Below are 7040 nucleotides of genomic sequence, written 5' to 3'. Positions count from 1 at the left end.
AGTGCCTCAGTCTTATCTGGACTGAGCTTCAGTCTGTTGGCTCTCATCCAGTCCATTACTGAGGCAAGACTTCCAGCACTTCCACTGCCTCACCTGCAGATGTAAAGGAGAAATAGAGCTGAGTGTCATCAGCATACTGCTGACAACATACTCCAAACCTCCAGGTAACCCCACCCAGCAGTTTCATGTAGATGCTAAACAACATGGGGGATAGGATTGAGCCCTGCGAAACCCCACATTGAAGGTTCCACAGGGCTGAAAAGCATTCCCCAAGTAACACCCTCGGGGAACGACCATCCAAGTAGGACTGGAACCACTGCAAAGCGGTGCCACCCAGCCCTAGTTTGGAGCGTCGCACCAGAAGGATATCATGGTCAATGGTATTGAAAGCCACTGAGAGGTCAAGAAAAATTAACAGGTACATGTTTCCCTTCTCTCTCTCTCAACAGAGGTCATCATACAGGGCGACCAAAGCAGTTTCTGTGCTGAAGCCAGGCCCAAACCCCGATTGAAATGAATCCAGGAAATCAGTTTCTTCCAAAAGCGGCTGGATCTGGTCCGCAACCACTCGCTCCAGAACTTTACCCAGAAAAGGGAGATTAGCAACTGGCTAGTAGTTAGTTAGGTTTTCCAAATCCAAGGAAGGTCTCTTAAGGAGTGGTTTTACCACTGCCTTCTTCAAACAGGCAGGGAGCACCCCTCTTGTAAAGAGGCATTGATCACCTCCCTGGCCCAGCCAGCTCTTCCCTCCCTGATGGTTTTTATCAGTCAAGAGGGGAAAGGGTCTGGACTCTAGAGCGCAACTGGTTGCTCTAACTGATCCGAGCACCTTGTCCACACCCTCAAGCCTTACCAACTGAAACTCAGCCAACACAACAGGACTAGACTGTGCTCTGGACACCCCATGAGTTTCATCTGCTATAACAGCAGAATCAAGGTCTTGGTGCATGCAAGCAATTTTATCCTCAAAATGCTTTACAAACAAGTCACAACGAGCCTCCATTGGTTCTGTCACCTCCTTTGGGCCAGCCTGTAAAAGCCCTGTACAAACTGGAAAAGCTCTGCCAGGCAACATAATTAGGATACAATGGAGGCAGCAAAGTATGCCTTCTTTGCTGCCTTCATTGCCACTAGGTACGCTCAATAATGAGCAGTGTTCAGTTGCATTCATTTGGATCTAGGCTCGTTGTGACTTGTTTGTAAAGCATTTTGAGGATAAAATTGCTTGCATGCACCAAGACCTTGATTCTGCTGTTATAGCAGATGAAACTCATGGGATGTGTATACCTGTGAAGAGATCCAAGATTTAGAACCTCAAAGCCAAAGTGAGAGCATTTGGGTGAAAATTAAGGGAGAGAAGAATAACAGAGACCTCATTGTGGGAGTTTACTATAGATCCCCAAGCCAAACGGAGGACATAGATGATGCCTTCCTGGAACAGATGGCCAAGCATGCAAAAGGAAGGGAGATAGTAGTAATGGGGGACTTCAATTACCCGGATATTTGTTGGATGTCAAACTCAGCCAAGAGCATAAGGTCAAACAGATTCCTCACTGCCCTTGCAGACAACTTCATTGTCCAGAAAGTGGGAGAAGCAACAAGAGGAACAGCCATTTTAGATCTGGTCCTAACCAATGTTGATGACCTGGTTAGTGGGGTAGAAGTGGAAGGATCATTAGGCGCGAGTGATCATGCTCTTCTGAAGTTTACTATACAGCGGAAAGGAGCAGCCAAGCATACTAGGACTCAATTTCTCGACTTTAAGAAAGCCGACTTCATAAAGCTTAGGGAAGTGCTGGGTGAGATCCCATGGACAGTAATACTAAAAGGAAAGGGAGTTCAAGATGGCTGGGAGTTTGTTAAGAGGGAGATAGTAAAAGCACAACTTCAGGCAATACCAATGAGACGGAAACATGGAAGGTGCCTAAAGAAGCCAGGGTGGCTATCTAAAGAACTTTTAACTGAGTTAAGATTTAAAAAGGATGTGTACAAAAAATGGAAAAGGGGGGAAACCACCAAAGAGGAATTCAAACAAATAGCCAGCATGTGTAGACACAAAGTCAGAAAAGCTAAAGCACAAAATGAACTCAGTCTTGCTAGAGAGGTTAAAAGCAACAAAAAAGGCTTTTATGGGTATGTTCGTAGCAAAAGGAAGAACAAAGAAACCGTGGGGTCACTCAGAGGAGAAGATGGTGAAATGCAAACAGGGGACACAGAAAGGGCTGAACTCCTCAATGCTTTCTTTGCCTCAGTCTTCTCCGATAAAGAAAACAATGCCCGACCTGAAGAATTTGGAGCAAATGATTCAGCAGAGGAAACACAACCCAGAATAACTAAGGAGATAGTACAAGAATACTTGGCTAGTCTAGATGTATTCAAGTCTCCAGGGCCAGATGAACTGCATCCAAGAGTATTAAAAGAACTGGCAGATGTGATTTCAGAACCACTGGCAGTCATCTTTGAGAATTCCTGGAGAACAGGCGAAGTCCCCGCAGACTGGAGGAGGGCAAATGTTGTCCCTATTTTCAAAAAGGGGAAAAGAGAGGACCCAAATAATTACCGCCCAGTCAGTCTGACATCAATACCAGGGAAGATTCTGGAGCAGATCATTAAGCAAACAGTCTGTGAGCACCTAGAAAGGAATGCTGTGATCACCAATAGTCAGCATGGATTTCTGAAAAATAAGTCATGTCAGACTAACCTGATCTCGTTTTTTGACAGAATTACAAGCCTCGTAGATGAAGGGAACGCAGTGGATGTAGTCTACCTTGATTTCAGCAAGGCATTTGACAAGGTGCCCCATGATATTCTTGTAAAGAAGCTGGTAAAATGCCGTCTTGACTATGCTACCACTCAGTGGATTTGTAACTGGCTGACTGACCGAACCCAAAGGGTGCTCATCAATGGTTCCTCTTCATCCTGGAGAAGAGTGACTAGTGGGGTGCCACAGGGTTCTGTCTTGGGCCCGGTCTTATTCAACATCTTTATCAACGACTTGGATGATGGACTCAAGGGCATCCTGATCAAATTTGCAGATGACACCAAACTGGGAGGGGTGACTAACACCCCAGAGGACAGGATCACACTTCAAAACGACCTTGACAGATTAGAGAACTGGGCCAAAACAAACAAGATGAATTTTAACAGGGAGAAATGTAAAGTATTGCACTTGGGCAAAAAAAATGAGAGGCACAAATACAAGATGGGGGACACCTGGCTTGAGAGCAGTACATGTGAAAAGGATCTAGGAGTCTTGGTTGACCACAAACTTGACATGAGCCAACAATGTGACGCGGCAGCTAAAAAAGCCAATGCAATTCTGGGCCTCATCAATAGGAGTATAGCATCTAGATCAAGGGAAGTAATAGTGCCACTGTATTCTGCTCTGGTCAGACCTCACCTGGAGTACTGTGTCCAGTTCTGGGCACCACAGTTCAAGAAGGACACTGACAAACTCGAACGTGTCCAGAGGAGGGCAACCAAAATGGTCAAAGGCCTGGAAACGATGCCTTATGAGGAACGGCTAAGGGAGCTGGGCATGTTTAGCCTGGAGAAGAGGAGGTTACGGGGTGATATGATAGCCATGTACAAATATATAAAAGGATGTCACATAGAGGAGGGAGAAAGGCTGTTTTCTGCTGCTCCAGAGAAGCGGACACGGAGCAATGGATCCAAACTACAAGAAAGAAGATTCCACCTAAACATTAGGAAGAACTTCCTGACAGTAAGAGCTGTTCGACAGTGGAATTTGCTGCCAAGGAGTGTGGTGGAGTCTCCTTCTTTGGAGGTCTTTAAGCAGAGGCTTGACAACCATATGTCAGGAGTGCTCTGATGGTGTTTCCTGCTTGGCAGGGGGTTGGACTCGATGGCCCTTGTGGTCTCTTCCAACTCTATGATTCTATGATTCTATGATTCTATTCTATGATTCTATGATCTTTCCTCCCCTTGCGTTCAAGCTGTCTCCCAGCTTGTTTCTTCACCCTAAGCTCTGGAGTATACCAGGGGGCCAATCAGGCTCCACAAGGTGGGAGAGAACGCTCAGGGGTGATCGTGTCAATAGCCTGAGCCATTTGGGTGTTCCAGAGATCGGTCAGGGCTTCAAGACGAGCACCAATCATATCAGCCGGAAGAAACCCCAGAGCCGTTTGGAATCCCACTGCATCCGTCAGCCTCCAAGGGCAGACCTTCCTAATAGGTCCCCACCTTGGCACAGGGGAAAAGGTGCTGACATCCTAGATCTCAACAGGAAGGGATCTGACCATGACAAGGGACTGATGTCAATGTCCCTCACCTTCAAATCACTCTCTTCTTGCCCAGTTGAGAAGACAAGGTCCAGAGTGTGGCCTGCCTTGTGTGTTGGGCTGGTGACATGTTGGGACAGACCCATGGTTGTCATGGTGCCATGAAGTCCTGACCCACCCCAAAGCCAGCTGCCTCGGCATGGATGCTGAAGTCTCCCAGAACCAGCAGTCTGTGAGTCCTCAACGCTGCCTCCGAGACCAGCTCAGGAAGGGAGACTGCTGGGCAGCCAGGCAAACAGTAAACCAGCAGAATCTCTAATCTGTCCAGATTGCCCAATGCCAGGAACACACACTCTAGATTCCCCCCACCCCACTGGACGGAGAGCCTGGAGACAGAGAATCTCCATAGATCACAGCAACCCCCCCCAACCCTTGGGTCTGGCCTGGTGCTGCACTGAGTACCCAGGTGGGCACAGCTGGGTGAGACCAACTCCACCCTGTTCACCCACCCTGGTTTCAGTGAGACATGCCAGATTAGCCTCCTCATCCATAATCAGACCATGGATGAGGGAGATTTCATTCTGGGCTGACCTGGCACTCAACAGCAGCAGTCGCAGACCTGAGGGCTGGCTGATAGGACAACCACAATTCCCCAGGTTGGAGGAGGGGCTGGCACACAGCACAGTCACGAACTGCCTGGGCCATGTGCCTGCCCCTCCCCCCACGCCATGCCTCCCCCTACCCAGAACCGCTGCAATGGGGGCTCCCCCAGCTCTCCCCCCTCCTCTCCTCCCAGGCACATCCCACCAATATCCTTACAACTCAATTAAAAAACAATAAAAACACTAAAAGAAAAAAGAAAAACAGTTTTAAAACAGTTGTTGTTTTTTTAAAAAAACAGACCCTCTCTGCTGAGCAGCAGTCCTTATGAGGCCTGTCAGGTGGGCCGGGGGGGGGGGGGAGAGGGAGGCACAGGGCCCTCAGGCTCTCAGCAGAGGAGCTTATGCCTCACAGAGCTCCTATTCCCATCACCCTTAGCAAAGTACGGTTCCCATGTTTCTTTGCAGGGGGTGGAAATGCACCTTAAATGTACTGTGTGCTCACAGCATGTGTTGTTTGCTACCCTTGGCTTTTCAGGGAAACAAGGCAGGATGGAACATAAAGAATGGGCCAGTCTAGATTTCTACAGCCTCTTCGTGCACCATATTTAGAATGACTTTTATCCTGCCGCTGTTCTGTATGTCACAATCAAAGCTCATGGTTTGGGGGTGAAACTGGCCTCGACTGAGACTCAGGGACAGTTGCGCTGAACAGATGCAGCCTGTAAAACACTTTGCAAATTAATCGGACCACCTCATAATCACAGCTCAGAAAGCACCTTAGTTTCCAGGTGGCAGCAAGGAGCAAAAGGCAGCCGGTGCACAGAGCAGGTTTCTCTTTTTAATCTCTAATAGGTTCGGCGTTTGTGCAACACAATTAAGCATCTTTAATGCAGCTTCCCAAGAATGTTGCCTTTTGTGCTGAGATCATCGCCCAAAGCCATTTCACCTGCACTTAGTGTTCATCCAGCCCATCTGCACAAACACACACACACAACACTACCAGGAGACATGTCTGAAAGGAACATCTTTCCTATTACCTCCAACATTAACCTTGCTGATGGAAAATCCCCCACCTAGAGTATAAAAGCCAATGTCAGTAAGTAGCTCACCAAAAGCCCATGGAGAGGAAGGACTGGCAAGGGAAGAAGATGGACTGTGATGGACGAAGCACAATCTTTAATGTAATCATAGAATGGTAAAGTCGGAAGGGGTCATCTAGTCCAACCCCTTGCCCTGCCCGCTGCGTGGCCCTGGGCATGTCGCTATCTCTCAGCCAGCCTACCTCACAGGGGCGTTGTGCAGCATTAATGGATAAGAGATGGGAAGTGTATGCCACTTTGAGCTCCTTGGAGCGAAGGTGGGCTATTAACCTGGGGGAGGAGAGAGGGAGTTCGCCTCTTCTGCACAGTGGTGTCGTGGTAAACCTTGAAGGGGCAGGAGCTCATCATGGCAGCCCCAAGAGACATGCCTCCCAGCCCCAGGAGAGCCCAAGAGTGCAGAGAGGGAAATACAAGAGCAGCAGGGCATAGCATAATGTCCCATTTGTTAAGATTGGTATGACTCAAAAACGCCATCAAAGAAAAGGAAAGAAGTATCCAAATTACTTCCACTTGGTTATATCTTTCTGTGACTAGGGAGAAGAAGCGAGACGGAAGAGGTCCTCTTCAGAATATTCTCCCTACGGAGGCCCACCTGATACCTGATGCCATCATTGATGACTGACCTGATTTCATTGTGGTCCATTGCTCCATATCTGTTTCTTAATATTGAGGATGGATAAGATGATTTATGCAACGCCTGTACCTTGGATCCCAAACGCCCTGGAACTCAGACGTTTTGGCTCCCAAACACCGTAAACCCGGAACTGATTGTTCCGGTTTGCAAATGTTCTTTTGGAACCCAAACGTCCAATGGGGCTTCCACGGCTTCTGATTGGCTGCAGGAAGCTCCTGCAGCCAATAAGAAGCCACAATTTGATTTTCGAAGGTTTTGGAACATTTCCAAGGTATGACTGTAGTTAAATCAGTACTTGTTATGGTTACAGTGTTTCTTCTTCTTCTTCTTCTTCTTCTTCTTCTTCTTCTTCTTCTTCTTCTTCTTCTTCTTCTTCTTCTGATTCATTTGCACACCTTGTTGACTTTATACAGCTGTATGCTAAAAAATCAATAAACATGTTTTTTTAAAAAAAAAAATTCTT

At 47.5% G+C, this 7040-nt stretch overlaps 1 pseudogene; it reads right to left on the bottom strand.

Annotated features, from left to right (window-relative positions):
* Positions 1-437: 437 nt before the first annotated feature.
* LOC144328822 (uncharacterized) lies at positions 438-6101 on the bottom strand (annotated as a pseudogene).
* Between the last annotated feature and the right edge of the window lie 939 nt (positions 6102-7040).

Source organism: Podarcis muralis, chromosome 9 (assembly GCF_964188315.1).
Source record: "Podarcis muralis chromosome 9, rPodMur119.hap1.1, whole genome shotgun sequence".
Taxonomy (NCBI): Eukaryota; Metazoa; Chordata; class Lepidosauria; order Squamata; family Lacertidae; genus Podarcis; species Podarcis muralis.
This window is presented reverse-complemented; position numbering and strand designations above follow the sequence as displayed.